Here is a 17,295-nt window from a genome sequence, read left to right on the forward strand (position 1 = left end):
GATATAATTAATGGACCATATCCATATGGCATTAAATTAACAGAAGCAGGGATAAATGAAACTGAGTACTATCCAACACCATGGGGTTTTGTGAGAACACACCCAAAAAAACGTGTATTTGGGGTAAAATTAACTATTATACCAGTAGGGTTATTTGAAAATGCTCCAGTAGACCCCTATGGTATCATCCAATGTAAGTGGAATAAACTTTTCTGGAAACCTAACACTGTCCAGAACAGTGGCCGGCTTACCACTAGCACTTGGTGTCGGACTATAGTACATACTAGAAAAGGGATATTAACTTATCTCTTAATTATAAGGGATCCACCGCAACAAGAACAAAGCACAATAGCCTGGCATTTAAAATCTCCTGAATATTCCCGCACTACCACGCGCATTACATATAACATTAACTGCACGCAACCACAAAGAAAGCGCAGGTCAGTCTGGACAGACTGGGCACAGCAAAACCAAGATAAAGAATGGGAAGAAACAGTAAAACCTGAATTCATGTCACTTTTGGGATTTGCCACTACACATGTAACCATTACAAAAAACATTACACAAAGAATGCAAAATTTCATAACATTAACTGAACAACATGAAAATATCACTAATTCTAACATGAGGAAAATCCAAGCTAGATTACAGTTCATCACCTGTACACAATTTCATGAATCCAGCACCTTTGAACAACTTATTGTAACAAATTTAAAGAAAAAATTCACAGATGCTGGACATACACCTTATGTAGAATGTCATAGTTAAATAGCATAATTATTTAGTCACGAAAATCAGGGAAGTGTACAATGGCTTTGTTCAGTGAACCCACTAATGGGTTGGACAGTACGTACCCGCATTGGAGGAAAACATACAGGTACATTACCCACCATGCGGTGTACCAAGCATAATTGCACACAAGTAAACACCAACCAAGTAAAATTAAATGATAAATATTCTGAATTGGAAGCATGGAATCAAACCCATATTGTGCAATGTGCTGATTGCAAATGTAAAATCTACACTAAAACTGTTCAAGTAAACATATTAAACTATGATTATGCTTTTGACTTAACCCCCCAAGATGAAGCAACGCAGTATTATGAAATAGCAGAAATGGGATATGATATTCCTGAACTCCAGCCCTGTAAGCAAGAGGGTCAGTTCTGGAGAGATACAGGGGAAATAATGGAAATAAAATATAATATCCCTCAAGACTCACCCTGTGAGCCTGGAGCTCAGTTATGGAGAGACACATTTGCAAGGAAATGTGTGTGCATAATAGAGCCAAAAATTAATAATCTACACTCCAGTATGGAGGTAGTACTTTGGTCCAAAACAGGTATCCCATGGATCGCTGCAGATCATTGGAGCACGACTGAGGAGAATAAGGTGCATTCCCAACTATCTGCGTGGGACATTGACTTGCAGGAATTAAATTTAACTCATATATCGTTTAACTTGGAAACTGGACAATTAGTGATGTTGTCAAAGGACTATGGAGAACACATTACTTACCTGAAATTACTCAACGCCAGCAAGATCCTCAATGCACCATCTGCTTCGGTGTTAGAAGGACTAGCCACGATTGGAAATGCAGTGGGGAATGGTGTTAAATCTATTATACATGAAATAGGATCGATAGGACAACAACTATGGAACACTATAAAGACTGTATTTTTGGGAAAATGGGTGATATATGTTATAATAAGCATCATAGGATTGTTTGGGTTAATCATTTTCGGAAAATTAATTTTGTGTATGTTGTCATGGAATCATCATAATAAGTTTGTAAGGCTTAGTAATGAAATAGAATTGTAATCAAACTGCCTAATGGGCACGGGGGGATGTCATATTGAATGAAATAGTTTGAATGTTTGTGAAGGTTGCCCATTAGCCAGTTTCAGGAAGAAGATAAGATTTGTCTCCTTATCTAGTTCTTTGTTTTGGGGACTACGTGCAAAAGGTCCTGACTTTGCTTCAAGTCTTAATTTAAATTTCATCTTTTAGAAATTTTTTACAAAGAGAACAAATATCCTGAATTCCAAGAGATCAAACCCTGAGGCCTTTTGACCAGGTTGGTAAGAAAAGGGCATTTGCAGTGATATGGAAGTTTCCCAAAGGTAATTTAAAATGCTCAACGAAGGTAAAAGAATCTGTTGAGTAAGATCCGAGCCCAAATTTGGGAGCAGTGATATACTGAGTAGGAGGAGCCCACTGACGGCAGCTCGCTCAATAAAAACGGTAACTTACTGTCCCAAGTTGGAGGTGACTATACTTGTAGAACAACGAAGGAAAAATCGCAAGTATAGCCCGGGTCCAGACTGATCACCTGAACTACCCTCTCCGTGAACACGAATCTCTTAGTTCACACTGAAGCCGCAGAGCACCTGAAAGGGACTGAAGGAAGGGGACTTAGTCCTATTACTGCTGAAGCCAGCCTATTGAATTGTATTGCTGAGCCCATTTCATTGAACCGTACTACTGAGGCCAACCCATTAAATCGTACTACTGAGGAATGATACCATATTTTGGTATTTGGCTTCTCGGAATTCTAGGATTGTAAGTATATATTGAAAAATAGTAGTATTGATTCAAATTTAACTTTTAGTTGCAATTGTAGTTGTTTTTGTAACACTAATTCTTATAGTATTGTTTGGGAAGGAAGTGCATTTGGAGCATTGTTTCTGATATATGTAATTATTATGTTTTTAATATTTGTGGTGTTTCTTAAAGCTAAGCAGTGTTATATACGTAGCAAAGAGTTTTAAAATAAAATTGTCTTGTATAAATTAAGTGTGTAATCATTGTGAAATCGTGCAATCAGTTAACTACTCCCCCAGCCAGTGCATCAAAACGAATCAGTAAATTGTGTGGGATTTTCTCTATTCCATAAGCCACTAGAGACATCCTGGAATGCCTTCCTAACACCAGCAGGATAATGTCTCCCTGACACTTGTAAGATAGCAAGAAGTTCAGAAAGAGGTCTCATTATAATGCTAAAAATCACACCCCTGGGCAGAGCAAAAGTATGTTAATGAAACATATATGTATGTAAATGAAATACATGGCTAAACCATAGGTATAGAGACGTGCTCAGTAGAGAACGTCTTATGTCAGTGGCTTGTAACCAATCACTGAGCGATACACTTGCAAACATATGTATAAAAGGTACCCAAAGGTAGAAACCGGTGGTGCTTGCTTTGCAAAAGATTGCCAAGCACCCCTCTCTGCGCAGACTTGAAACAATAAAGATTAAGTTGGATCCTCCACCCCTGTGTGTTTATTGGCAAAAGCGCACCGGGCACGAACTCACACTGTCCTTTGGAGACAACACTGGCAGCGCCCAAGATCCCCCCAAACACCCCGAGATCGCTGCCACCCTGCTCTTACCGCCCCCACCAGCACCTCCCCGCCCCCGGGCACACGGGCTCTGCCCAGGGCAGGACCTGACCTGCGACTAAAGCAAGAGAGAGGAAGAAAAGCAAAGCCCCGCACGAGAGGAGCCGGAACCCTGTCGCGGGACCCCCAGCCCGAGGCTGCCCCATCGGCCCCTGCCTGGCCCGGGGGTCGGGGGGTGGGTTGCAGACTTGGGTGTGCACGGGGAGCAGGGGGCGTTTGCACCGGTGGCGGGGGGGTGGTGTTGTTGCAGCACCCCTTCCCGCCGGAGTGCCCGGGCCCGGGGAGGGCCGGGGCTGCAGCCCTGCTACCCCCACCCCCACCCCTATGGGGCCGAGCTGGGGCCGGCTCCCCTCTGCTCTTCCCGGGACCCCCAGGGGTTCCGGACCTTCCCCCCGCCGCCAGCCCAGCCTGCCCCATGGCCGGGCGGGATCGTGTGCGTATGTGTGTGTTTGTGTTTGCAAGCACAAGTGTGAGCTTGCATGTGCCTGTGCGTGCATGCGTTTGTGCTTGCATGTCCTTGTCTGTCCATGCATGTGTTTGTGCATGCACACACGAGTGTGTGCTTGCATGTGTCTGTCTGCATTCGCGTGTATGCATCTGTCTGCGTACACGTGTGTACATGTCTCCATGCATGCATGTGTGCAGGCACGTCTCCATGCATGCACGTGTGTGTGCAGGTGTGTCTCTGTGCATGCATGTGCATGCATGTGTCCAGGTGCACGTGCATGTTTGCATGCACACACGTGCATGTGTCTGTGCATGCATGCATCTGAATGCATTAGTTTGTGCTTATGTGTGTCTGCTTGCATACATCTGTGTGAATGCATACGCGAGCATGTGTGCATGTTTGTGCATGCACGTGTGCCTGCATGTGCCTGTGTGCCTACATTTATGTGCGTGCATGCCTGCATGCACATGTGCATGCCTGCGTGCATACGCATGCATGTGTCTGTGTGCATTCGTGTGTGTGCATGTGTGCATGTGTGTGTGCATGTGCACCTGTGCATGCTTATGTGTGCATGCACAAGTCTGCATGCATGAGTGTGCTTGTAGGTTTCTGTATGCATGTGTGTGCATGTGTATGTATCTATGTGCGTGCATGTGTCTGCGCACATCTGTGTGCATGTTTGTGCATGCGTGTGTTCTTGCATGTCTGTGTGTATATGCATGTCTGTGTGCATGTATCTGTGTGCATGTGTGTGTTCCTGCATGTGCCTGTGCGTGCATGTGTGTATGTGTATGTCTGTGTCAATTCATATGTACCTCTGTGTGCCTGTTCATGAGTCTGCATGTGTACATATCTGTGTTCATGTGTGTGCCTGCATGCATGTGTGCATGCATATGTGCATGTGTGTGTGCATGTGTGTGTGTGTGTGCACGTGTGTTTGTGCGTGTGCTCCTCTCTGCATGTGTACATGCCTGTCTGTGCATGTGTGTCTGTGTTCATAGCAGGGAGAGTGTATTTGTGTCTGCGTGTCCATGTGCAGAGAGTGAGTGTGTAGAGTGCATGCCTGCCTGCATGTGTGCATGTGTCTATCCACGTGTGTGCGTGTGCATGCATCTGTGTTCATGGCATGGAGAGCGTGTTAATGTGTCCACGTGCAGAGCGAGTGAATAGAGTGCACACCCATCTCTGTCTCTGTGTGCATGTGTCTGTGCGTGCGTGTGCCTGCATGTATGTGTGTGTGTTCATGGCAGGGAGAATATGCTTGTGCCTGCGTGCCCATCCCCATGCCTCAGCCCAGTCTGTCTGTCCACTGCAATCTCAGGGGTGTCCCTCCTGCCAGTACTGTGAAGCCCCACTCCTACCCCTTCAGAATAAAACCCACCACGAGCCACTTTTCCTTTATTATATTTTAATATAATCTTCTTGGGTGGAAGCAAAACAAGGCTCAAGCCATTCTCCAGACTGGGGGCAGGGAACCCAGCAATGGGACAAGGACAGCCCTCACTCCTGCCTAAAACAGACCGTTCCAGTACAACCCCCTCCCTCCCAGTCATATAAATTAAGTCTCTCTCTCCTGGGAAAGCAGCAGGTGTAGAAGAACAGCTCTAAAAATATAACATGTCTTGCATTAGCCCCCAAAACACATCTTCAAAGTTCAACCACAACCATGCCTGCGGTCCTGCCCCCTCTACACGGAGGCCTTTGGGTGTGGGGGCACGTGAAGCTGTGCAGGCAGGTCTCTGAGAGGGGATGGGCAGGTCCTCGAGGAGCCTCCCCACAGCAAGGTCACTCCCGGGGCCAGTTAATGCTGACCTGGCCCGAGGCCTCCAGCACCTCCCGCTTGCAGTCAAAGGCGCCGTTGATGTGGCTGATGGACTGCTCCTCCACCACCCAGAGCTGGCAGCTGGTCTGCGGGATCAGTCGTGCATCATGGCTCACGTTGTTCACCGCTGTGAAGAGGAGACAGGAGGCAAAGCATGAGCGGGGTGGGAGGCAAAGCAGAGGGCATTTCCATACTGAAGGAGAATGGAAAGACCCCACGTTTTCCCCATCAGCCACTGCCAGGACAGGGCTGGGCAGTGAAGGGCACGACTGGGACCCAACGGGGACCCTGGCAGGAGGGCACTGCTTGTAGTATACAAACCCTCCCGTGGGACCCACGGGCCCACCCCCAGCCAAGTAACCCTTCCGCTTCCCTGCAGCCCCTTGACGGGAACCCCATCCATGCCAGCTGGAATCTGACCAATGCACCTGTTACTACCTTCCTCTGCCTGACAGATGGGACCCATGAGGCCACCCCAGCCCAGTATTGCCATCCACCCTTCAATCCGATCCATGGGCCCAGTATTCCCCCAACCCCGGCCTCCTCTGACCAGGGCAGTGGACACCTCCCACCGCGCTGCTTCCACTCACCTCCATGTACGTGCTGACAGCATCACCCAAGGGATCGATTGACTCAATGCACAGATGATTTGTGGGTTCATTCTGGGGAAGTGACAGATCCCCAAAAGAAGCCAGGAGTCCTGAGCCACAGAGCCTTCCTCCCACCCCTTCCCTCCTTCCCTCAGCTAGAAACAGGACCCAGGAGTCCCCCCAAACCATGCCCCTCACTATGGCATGCTGGACAGCACTCCTTTCGAAGAGCCAGAGCAGGGCACAACCTGCAAGTCCTGGTCCTCACGCCTGCTCTGCTCTAACGCGCTTCCTTCCCAGAGCAGCGAACCCGACACAGCCCCGTTCCCATCCCCTGGGTCCATCAGCCTCCCTGCAGGTCAGCTCAGCAAACATCACACGGGCTGTCTGCCCCCCGGGTAGGAAAGAAAAGGGCCCTGAGATAAGTGGGGTGAAAGGAGCATCCAATCCCTTCTCCTTCCCCAAAATGCCAGGATCCAACTCCCCACCCACCTCCCTCCACTAACAGCAGCTCAAGGTCCTGTGCTCCCACCCAGGGCAAGGGCAATGCGCTCCCACCCAGGGCAAGTCTCCGCTCCCCGCCCCAGCTCTCCCCTGCATGGCCGAACCCCCAGCGCTCCCAGGGCCACAGCTCCAGCCTCTCCCTGACTTCTTCCTCAGTGGCCAGCCCTCACTCCTGGATTCCCAGCCTGTCTCCCCTTTGCCTCAGCCCTCACATCCTGATCAGCCCCCTGCACCCTCAGGCCCTAGCTCCTCCATACTCACCCTCTCCCCCCTGCCTGGAAGCCCCAGCCCCACACCTGACAGCCTGCAGATCTGCATGGTGAGGGCATGGCTCTCAAGGCTGAAGCACCCCAGGCACTTGTGAGCATCCTGGTAGGGCAGGTGGATTTGTTTCGGCCACGTTTTCCTCCAAATCGGACGTGGTGATCTGGTGCAGAATGACACTAATTCTACAAGGCCGTGAAGTAATGAATCGTGAAGCATTTCATTTTGAGCAAGATAACGGAGAATACCAAACAGCGGTGGTTCCCCTACTGTAACGCACTTCTTTGATAGTAAAAGGTCTCTCTCTAAAGTACTCTATTGCTCATGTATGATAGTGGATTTACATGATTCTGCTTATACAAGTTTAACTTATTACACATTTATAGCTAGACAGTGTCAAGAAAATCCTGAGCCTTATAGTAGAATAGGGTAAGTCCTGCCTGGATCTTGTCCGTCATCAGGTATGAAAGGCCAGCTTCTTCCTCCTCTTCACTCTCCCCAAATCTGAACCTCCAACATTTTCATCTTCGTCTTCTTTGTACTCTCCTGGTGGACCAGCTTCGTCTTCATCTGCTTCATCCTCCTCATCCCCTTCTGAAAGGCAGGTAAATTAATTCCTTACAGCTTTGCTTAAACCTCAAAGGCTTGTTTGTAAACTCATCTTAAATGAGCTTCTGAAATCTGACTCAATTCAGCTACAAAACCTTCTCCAGAAATCTTTAAAAAAAGACAGGACTAGAAGTAACATCGCACTTTTTCCTCTTTCTATAGGAAGAGAAAACACAGAACTGAATGTGCCACAGCATCGAATATGAGATGATGGGTACGAAAAAAAAAAGCTTTTGGTACCAGCAATAAAATAACTGCTTTTATAAAGTTATATCTCAGTGTAAAGATGTGTGCTCACATTTTCCTAAGCGCAGCTCTCCTTTAACCGTGCACAGCATCCATGACTACTCTCTTTGCAAGTGCATTGCCCCCCACCCCGCATTACCCAATAGGAGCAGTATGTGATACTGGCCTTCACCTGACACACGGAGCTGATTTGTGCTCCAGCACTTCCACAGTCACTTTAGTCTCAATTTTAGATTTAGATCCTGACTGAATGGCATAACTAATGACTGCATGTTTAGAGACATCACCCTCATCATCTTCATCTTCTGAGTTGGGGGCCTCATTACCTTCCTGATCAAATCAATCTAGGTAGGTGATCTCCTGAACAGCTCAAAAATCCTTTCCCTGTAATTCTTCAGGTTTGTGATGGCACAGCTGAAGAAGTCCAGGTCTTCAAGTTTTTAAGATTTTGCTGAAAATGAATTAAAATTGCTCACCGAGATGAAATAACTACTTGGTACGTCCAAGTATTGCGCTCCTGCCTCCTAAATGTCACTGATTTTGCTGGCTACCTCCCACCACCTCTTCTCCGTTGCTGTTTCCCATTGTACAGAGCTCATGTAAGAAGTCTTCGTGCTGACAGTCAACATCCCTTCCCCAGTAGATCAGACACTCTCTCTACGCTCCCTTTGAAACAGGTTTGACCCACTTTCCATCCCATTGAAATGTGTGTCTTTGCTGCTGGATGCCCCAAAAGTACATGTGTCTTCAGAAATACGATCCTATAATCACCCAGGGAGATGCAAAGCTCTCCCATTCCCTGAGGCCGGCACAGCCAACTGTCCCAGCGCCGATCCTGCCATGCCTGGTGCACAGACAGCTTTCCATGGCCTGAATGGGGCAGCTGTGGATGTGACGATAGAGGTAATCCTGCTTAGAGGAGATCTGGGTTCTGCAGTCCATTGTAGTCACGAGTCGGCCTGTGTGAGTAGGAAACTTTGGAGCCGCCTCGGAGACCCGGCCATAGGGTATAATGGGGAATGAATGAAATATCGACAGCTTTGTTGTTTTTTTGTCTGATTTGGGTGAAACTTGCAGGGATGGTAGCCCCTGTTGAGAGCATGAAGCCTGCCGAGTTTCAAGAAGATCGGTGCAGGGGCTCGGGGGAACTGCACCCCACATTCTTGAAAGCAAAACTCACGTCACGTGTATGTGTCACGCCACAGCGGGGTGAAAACTGCAGGGGCGGTAGCCTCGCCGAGGCCATGAAACCTGCCAAGCTTCAAGACGATTGGTGCAGGGTTTTGGGGGAACTGCACCTCGAGCTGCTGACAGGAAAAACTCGTGACATAGATGACCGTGTGTGTTAAGGTGCAGCGGGCTGAAAACTGCAGCGATGGTGGCCCCTGCTGCGGCCACGAGGCCTGGCAGCTGGCGAGGGGATCGGCGCAGGGCTTCTGGGCTCGGGGGCCTGCACCTCTGGCTGCTGACAGGCAAAACTCGTGACATGGGTGCTTGGGCAACTGTGGCTGTTTTGAGGCATGGGACCTGGGATCACCGCAGGCCCGGCTGTTACCAGTTACCAATTAATCATGATTCCCTCAGGGACCAGCTCAATACACAGCACCAAGAACAATCCACCGCCCCAAGACAGACGCCGTCAGTGCACTTAACAAAAGATGAAGCCTTTTCAGACAATCTACAGGAAAACCGGTCTCAGTTCTGCGCATCTCCATTTGATTTTGTAAGCATGAGTGCCCTGAGGCTGGCCACAACCAAAATGGCTCAGGATTAAAAAGTTAAGAGAAGATGTGAAGATGCCGTTTCATAGACACCTTGTTGTAAAAGGAAGAGGATTGGAAAAAAAGAAAATAAAACCCCATAATTTCAAGCTGGCTCCTACATGTCTGGTTATTCCTTAAAACTTGATGTTTTTCCTGGTTGTTAATCCATTTCTTGAGACGTTCCAAACCAGATAACCCCTGGTCACTGAGAAAGGTCATTCATTTAAATTGCAACTGTTATATAATAGGATTTTCCCTGTCACTTATGGCTTGGGACCCTCTGGATTTACACAATTAAAAGAATGCTTTGAAGAGGCTGGACTAAGGGGGTAAGAAAGCTGTAAAGCAGCAAACAGGGTGCTTCAAGAGAGAAAAATCTCTCTGACACCAACCGCTGTTGTTCCCAAGAAGCTGGCAGAAACAGATCCTCTCCCTTCAAGGATCGTGCTGGGAACTTTGCTTGTCATCAGATCACCCGAGTGCCTGGGAACAGTGACACCCCAGCTCTCGCTCTTTCTCCCTCTTTCTCTCTTTTTCTTTTTGTCTCTAGGCATAGCTTTCTGAACCTAAATTGTATTAGTTAAGCTTCAGCTAAATTTCCCCAAATACTCAATTAAACCAGGGGAATATTGTAATTGTTTTGTTTTCCCTTGCATGTCTATTACTACTAGTACCATTATAAATTGGATATGCTTCACAATAAATAACTTTTATAGTCAAACTGGAGGTAAGCAGGTGTATTTTTCCTTCTCTACTTCCCTTCCCCACTTGCTCTGCAGCAACGCTTCTTTTACCTAAGCCAAAGATCCCTGCGAAGCCCAGAAATACTGCGGGGTCCGCTCATCAAGAGGCTACCACTACTAGGACAGTTAGGGCAAAAGATTGGGACGTGCTGAGTTTGAGACACATAAGGGGATCAGCTTGTATAGGCTGATGGACCCACTTTGGCTCAGGCGTGCCCTAATGAACTGAAAGCTGGCCCGTGAGGGTGTCAGCCGGACACCCAGCCGGATTGAGAGGGATTCTGTTCACTGAGTGCTGGTGTCTGACTGCAGTGTAGTGTTCCCTTAATGAACTGATTCCTGGCACATGAAGGTGTCAGCCTGTACATGCTGATCAACCCGGCCGGGTCAGGCATGTCATGTTAGTGTGTGTGTGCATTTGACTGATTTAGTGGCTGGGGGTGTGTGTGTGTGTGTGTGTGTGTGTGTGTGCGTGTGTGCGCGCGCGCACGCGCGCACATTTGACTGATTTAGTGGCTGAAGGAACCCAGCCCTACTGAAACAGAGTCCTGCAAGATAGCTCCATTGGGGGTAAGCACTTGCAGAAGGGAGAGATACAGCTCCGTACAGAAACACAGGTAACACGAGCAGCACATTGATAGAATTGCAAAGACCCTAGAAATGTACCCCTAATAAATGAGCACACCCCAAAGTGAAAGGCAAATCTGGTAACAGCTGGGATCATGGCTGGAAATCCATTTTGGGCCACCCCACACCATCTGGGCCAGGCAAGACACTGGTCATCAATTCAGTCTGTAATCTCAGCCCAAATACCGGGTCCTTAGGCAAGCGTGTATACTTAGTACCATGGGAATGGGGGGCTGTTAGTTGGCAGCCTGGTATGAAGAAACCACGCGCTGGTCCGGGCCAGACTGGTCAGTGGTGTCTGGGAGAGTCCCCCGGTGCCATAGAGGCATGGTGTGGGGTGGCCCAAGAAGGATTTCCATCTCTAATCGCAGCCCACGAGAAATTCCTTCTTTGAGCCTGCCTACTTGGTACAGTGGGGATGGGGGAACTGGCCCAAACAGTATTTCCAGCCATAACCCCAGTCCAAAACCAGGTTCTTATTCGGGTCCATGTACTGAGTACAGTGGGCATGGGGGGCTGGCAGTTGGCAGCTTGGCACGCAAAAACTGCACTTTGGGCCAGGCAAGACTCTGGTTGGGGGGTGTGGGATAGTATCCAGTGCCAGAGGCATGGTGTGGGGTGGTCCAAAGAGGATTTCCTGTCGTCAACCCAGCCCAAAACCCAGTTCCTTATTCAAGCCCATATACTTAGGACAGTATTTGTGGGGGCTGCCAGTTCATGGCCTGGCACAGCCAAACCATGTCTTCAGTCAGGCAGGACAGCAAGGGGATGTCTTAGACTGGTAAAGGGGATGTAGCTCAGTGGTAAAGTACATGCTTTGCATGTATGAGGTCCTGGGTTCAATCCCCAGCATCTCCACTCTTCATGGGGCAGCAGGGCAGGCCCTACAGAGACAGGTTAGAAGGTCTCAACCTACTCAGCCTCCACAAGAGAAGACTGAGAGGGGATCTGGTGGCAGTTTACAAACTCCCCAGGGGGGACTGGAGAGAATTGGGGGAAGCTCTGTTCCCCCCAGGCACCACCCAGGGTTACTAGGAATAACACCCTCCAATTGTTAGAGAAAAGGTTCAGGCTGGACACCAGGAAACATTACTTTACACTTAGGGCTGCCAGGCTCTGCAATGGGCTCCCAAGGGAGGTGGTGCTCTCCTACCTTGGGTGTCTTCAAGAGGAGGCTGGGTAGATATTTGGCTGGGGTGACATGATCCTGGCACCCATTCCTGCCTGAGGGAGGGAGTCAGACCTGATGAGCTGTTTGGGTCCCTTCCACCCCCAAGTACTATGATACTATGACTCTGGTCAGAGATGACCAGGAGAGTCCCCTGGTGCAACAGGGACATGCTGTGAGGTGGCCCAAAACAGATTTCCAACCATAATCCCAGCCCAAGATCCACTTCCTTACTCAAACCCACATACTTAGTACCGTGGCTGGGGGGAGCTGTCCGTTGGCATCCTGGCAGGGCCAAACCACGAGTTGGGCCAGGCAAGCTGTGGTCAGGGATGTCCAGGGGAGTCCACTGGTACCACAGAGTGACAGTGTGGGGTGGCCCAACAAGCATTTCCATCTCTGATCCCAGCCCAAATCCCAGTTCTTTATTCAGGCCCCTGTAGTTGGTGGCGTCTGGGCGGACGATCAGCTGGCAGCCTGGCACAGCCAAACCGTTTCCTGGGACGGGCAGGACTCTGCAGAGATAACCAGGAGAGTCCCACGTGCCACAGAGGCATGGCGTGGGCTGGCCCAAGAAGGATTTCTAGCTGTGATCCCAGCCCTAAATCCAGGTCCTTATTTGGGTCCATACACTCAGCACAGAAGCTGGCACGCTGTCGGTTCGCAGTCTATCACGGGCAAGCCGTGTTCTGGGTCGGGCAAGGCGGGTGAGAGACGTCCAGCAGAGTCCCCGATGGCACACAGGTCTGTCATGGGGTGGCCCAGGAAGGATTTCTGGCTATAATCCCAGCCCAAAAACTAGTTCCTAACTCACACCCATATATTAGTACAGGGGCGGGGGGTGTCGGCTGGCAGCCAGCACGGCCAAGCCGCACTTTGGGCCGGGCAACGCTGTGGTCAAGGTGCTTCGGGACAGTCCCCTGTGGTGTCAACAGGCTGTTTGGGGTGGCCCAAGAAGTATTTTGCCCCATAATCCCATCCTAATCTGACCTTTATTTAGGGCTCTATGTTTGATACAGAATATTAATTTATTTATTAGCAAATATGTAATGAAATTCTATTTAAGATGTGTAATTCATTAACAACAAGCTTTGATTGGGTCTAGATTAGCTTTGAAAAAGGAACTGGGAATAAGCAACCACCTTCAGCCTGGTGGGCGGGATGGAGGAGCCGGGGCCCCGCAGGCAGCTTTGGGCGTCTCCCTGATGAGCACCCCTGAACCTTCACTATGCACCCCCAGCCCCCAGAAAAGCAGCCAGAGATTGATTTATTTATTTTTAAAAGGATTTTTACCTCCTCAAAATCTCACCCCCGACACAACCAAGAAATGCACGGAGGGCGAATTGCAGCGGGTGACCCAGACTCAGAGTTAACTGAAGAAAAGGGGAGGGGAAAAGAAAAGAAGTCGTTCACCTCCATCGAGTCCAGAAAACACACCAGCTTTCAAAAACAGGAGTACTACATAGCCAGTCACAATAATGACAATACTATATAAAGAATAATTATGATGTAGCAGTACCGCAGTAATAGCGATTAGCTGATGCCCAGCCCAGGGTTTCTAGCGCCCACGCAACTGGTTTAAAAGAAGCTGGATGTGCAGAGCGCGTTGTGCACGCCCAACGGATTTTAAAAATCATTTAATTAATTTCACGATAATAATTTAAAAATCATCTTATTAACATCATGATGATCATGCACCGCTAGAATGAGAAATAATTAGAATAGTAAGCAACATGAGCGTTAATTAGCACTATGTAAACGTACGGTAATTAGTGAGTAGCCACGTGTAAAAGGTAGCACTAAGCATCCAGGAGGCGCGGAGAAGGCGGGTCCCGGCTGTTCTGGGGCCGGGGTGGGGAGGGAAGGAGCAGGCGGCCCCGGGGCTCCCGCATGCCGGCTCGGGGCACGTGCAGCGCCGTGTGGGCGGGCGGGCGGCTCCGCGCTGCCTCCCCGGGCGCATCTCGAGCCCCTGCCCGAGCCCGGAGCGGAGCTGCGCCTCCCCCGCCGCTGCCCCCGGCCGCAGCGCCGCGCTCCTCCGCGCCCGCGCAGCGGGTCCCGCGCACCCCGCCTAGGCCACGCCCCCTGGGGCGGAGCTCCGCGCTCCTCCACGGCCGCTCCTGCACTGCGTGTCCCGCGCACGGCGCAGGCGCGCCTTCGGCCAAGCCACGCCCCCCGGGCCGGCAGGGCGGGGGCGGGGCCAGAGAAGGGGCGGGAGCTTAATCTTTCCATGCCGGCGTTCATTGGCTGGGAGGCGCTGCGCGGGCCGGCAGCCGAGTGGGTGCGGTGGACGCCCGTCTGGGCTGAGAGCTTTTAAATACGACTGTAGCCGCCATAACGCGCCACGCGGTCGGGGAAGCTGGCGCGGGCGGGTGTTGGGGCTGCGGCCCGGCGGCTCCGGGGCCCTCGGCTCGGGGTGGGCTCAGGCCTCCAGGAGCAGAGTGACCAAGTGACTCGGGTGTCCCACAGCACTGCCCACAGCCGTTATGCTGAGTTTGTTATAGTCAAGAGTTGCTCTCCACTTCCATGATTTGAAAGAGATCTCCTTGACTCCTAACCGCTCGCACCAAAATGCGCGTGCCAGTGTACCCCCGCGCACAGGCACTGTTTTGCTTGTGCGCTGCTCAGGGGAAAGCTGCTTTTAAGGGAAGGAGCCATGGCTTCAGCATACGGCCTCTAACACGAGGCATTGCTATCAATGAGGGACTTGAAGCCATACCACGAGGCAAATCACAGATAGTACCTTACGCTCTGAGAGGGTTGATTTTTATTTATTTATTCACTATTTTTAAAAATTTCTTTTCAAAACAGCAAGATACTCGTGCAAAGACTTCTTTGTTTTAAACAAGGTTCATTTAGTGCACATAAAAAGTGCAAAAAAACACGATTGGTGTCAAATGGCAAAACGTGCCCAAACTTATTAGTGCAAACACTGCTGCTGCTTACTATCAACCAACATTTTAATTCTAGGCGACATTTTCGAGAGCGCCACATGCACGTCATGTTCAGCTTTCAGTTTGTTCCTCGCCTTGGTTTTTGCAAAAAGCACTGAAAACCCCGACTCGCAGAGATGGGTTGTGACAAACGGCGCTAGAACTCGGTAAGCTCGCTTGGTCCCAGTGGGATATGCCTCCCCAAGTCTGCACCAGAATCGACCCAATTTCATTGATTCAAAATCGACACGAAGTTTCTGATTATTGCGCAAATCAAGTAGCAGATATTTTGCCAGGTCGGCATCACTGATTTGTTCAAGAGAAGCGGTAAAAAGGCTCCTTACCTAAACGTCAGCTATCTGAATACTTGGGATAATTCCTTCTGTGGTGACTTTCAGATTTTCAAGATGCGTAATAATACTCTCGGGGTGTAGGTTGTGTTCGTGTTGGTCTTCGTTCCATCCAGGAAGAGCACACGCCAATTGCTGAAACTTCCTCAGCCCAAGGGGTTTTTGAACCCAAAAGCTTGCTTAAAATTTTTTTCCAACTATTTAAGTTGGTCTAAAAAAAATCAGATTCGCCCAAAGAACCTTGTCTACCTAATAATACTCTCACGGACTCTTGGTTCCCCTGGATGCACTGGATCTAAAGTGATTTCATCGAAGAGAGGAAAATTGGCCAAGTTACTGGAATTCCCTCTTCTTCCCCAGAGAGCCAACTTCTCTTGAAAGCATTTGACTTTTTTGTCCTCCAAGATAGTCACTTCTTCACCTGGGAGTGAAATGTTCAATGAGTTTAGAATTGTGAACACATCTGCGAGGGATGGCAAACAACCCACAAAGTTCGGACCTATGAAACACTGAAGCAGAATTGATCTGTTTTGATGCAAGGTCCCAGGAAAGGCTGGAAAAAAAGAAAAATATCATTCATCATAGCCATAATGTCTGCTGCCTTGGTTGTTTCTTTCAGGAGTTCACAAAAGAGAAATTCTTCTTTGACTTGATTCTCATGCACATATCGAGCAAAAAATGAGAAGCTGTGCGCTATTTGAGGCAGTTGATACATCCAACTGCAAGCCAATTTTACCAGACTTTCCTTGACTTGCTCCACTACGTGTTTGCGTATGTCCTCTGACATGTCCTTGATTCGGTCGTGAATGGTGTTGTATGGGGATGTGTGCTATTTTTAGTTGTGCATCTTTACCACACATCAGCTCGGCCATTTCCATGGCACAGTTTCACCAGGGTCTCTGTGATGGTATGCAGCTTTTTTTTCTGTGGCCATCTTTAATGCCACATGATAACTTGCCTCTAGTGCTGGCTTCTGGGGAGTAAATCCATGATTGGAGAGTGTGCTCGTTTCAAGTTGTGATCGCTTGAGTTTGAATAAAGCTTCTGGGTCTGTAGTATTTTTAGGGTGAACAGTCTGAAGGTGCTCTTTAAGTTTAGATGGCTTCATATATCCATTGCAAAGTACCTTTTGAGCGAAGGAAGCATTGTGGCTTTTGTAAATCATCTGTATCAAGCATGAACGTAAAGCCAAACTGCACAGGCGAATCCTAGTAATAACACTTCTTTGACATGATAAATCAATGGACGAAGCAAGAATTCAGTCCCTGAAAAATAGTGCAAAGTAAAACCCTTAAAACATACATCATAGGTTGGTAACAATGTAAAATTGAACATAGGTACTTACCAAAATGAAAGGAAAAAGCAGATGTATACTGTTACTTGCGTGGAACCGCCACGTGCATAAAAAAAACGACGTAAAAAACTCAAACGTAAACACAACAACTTCCAACACACAACTATGTTCAAAGACTTGACTACACGACTGAGTGACAGGTGTTTGGAGCAACGTTTCTGGTGCAAGGTTGAGGCATGGAGCAGGAGTAGGATATCTGGTTTCCATGCGCGTGTGCATTTTAACGACACTAAAGCCCCAGCAATTTCACATTTTTTAGGCCCTTCGACCTGTGTTAGACGGTGTATGAAATATATCTCACATACCCCCGATAAGGCTTCATGTACCCCCTGGAGGTACATGGAGCCTGGTTCAGAACCGCTGGTCTAGAACTTGATTCTCGATCGGGGGCCGCAGCAAACCCAATTCACAAGAGAAAACTAGAGGTTTCAAATGGGGATCTGTAGTATTAAAAACAGCTCTGCCCTGTCTGTGG

At 48.9% G+C, this 17,295-nt stretch overlaps 1 long non-coding RNA gene and 1 other non-coding gene across 2 annotated transcripts; one reads left to right on the forward strand and one right to left on the reverse strand.

Annotated features, from left to right (window-relative positions):
* Positions 1-7,231: 7,231 nt before the first annotated feature.
* LOC132248737 (uncharacterized) lies at positions 7,232-14,210 on the reverse strand. Its single transcript, XR_009460089.1, has 2 exons — positions 13,951-14,210; positions 7,232-7,624 (listed from the first exon to the last, which is right to left on the reverse strand). It is a non-coding gene; the product is annotated as an uncharacterized LOC132248737 (long non-coding RNA).
* On the forward strand, positions 11,805-11,876 carry TRNAA-UGC (transfer RNA alanine (anticodon UGC)). The gene has a single exon. It is a non-coding gene; the product is annotated as a tRNA-Ala (tRNA).
* Positions 14,211-17,295: the final 3,085 nt, after the last annotated feature.

Source organism: Alligator mississippiensis, chromosome 1 (genome assembly GCF_030867095.1).
Source record: "Alligator mississippiensis isolate rAllMis1 chromosome 1, rAllMis1, whole genome shotgun sequence".
In the NCBI taxonomy this organism is placed as follows: Eukaryota; Metazoa; Chordata; order Crocodylia; family Alligatoridae; genus Alligator; species Alligator mississippiensis.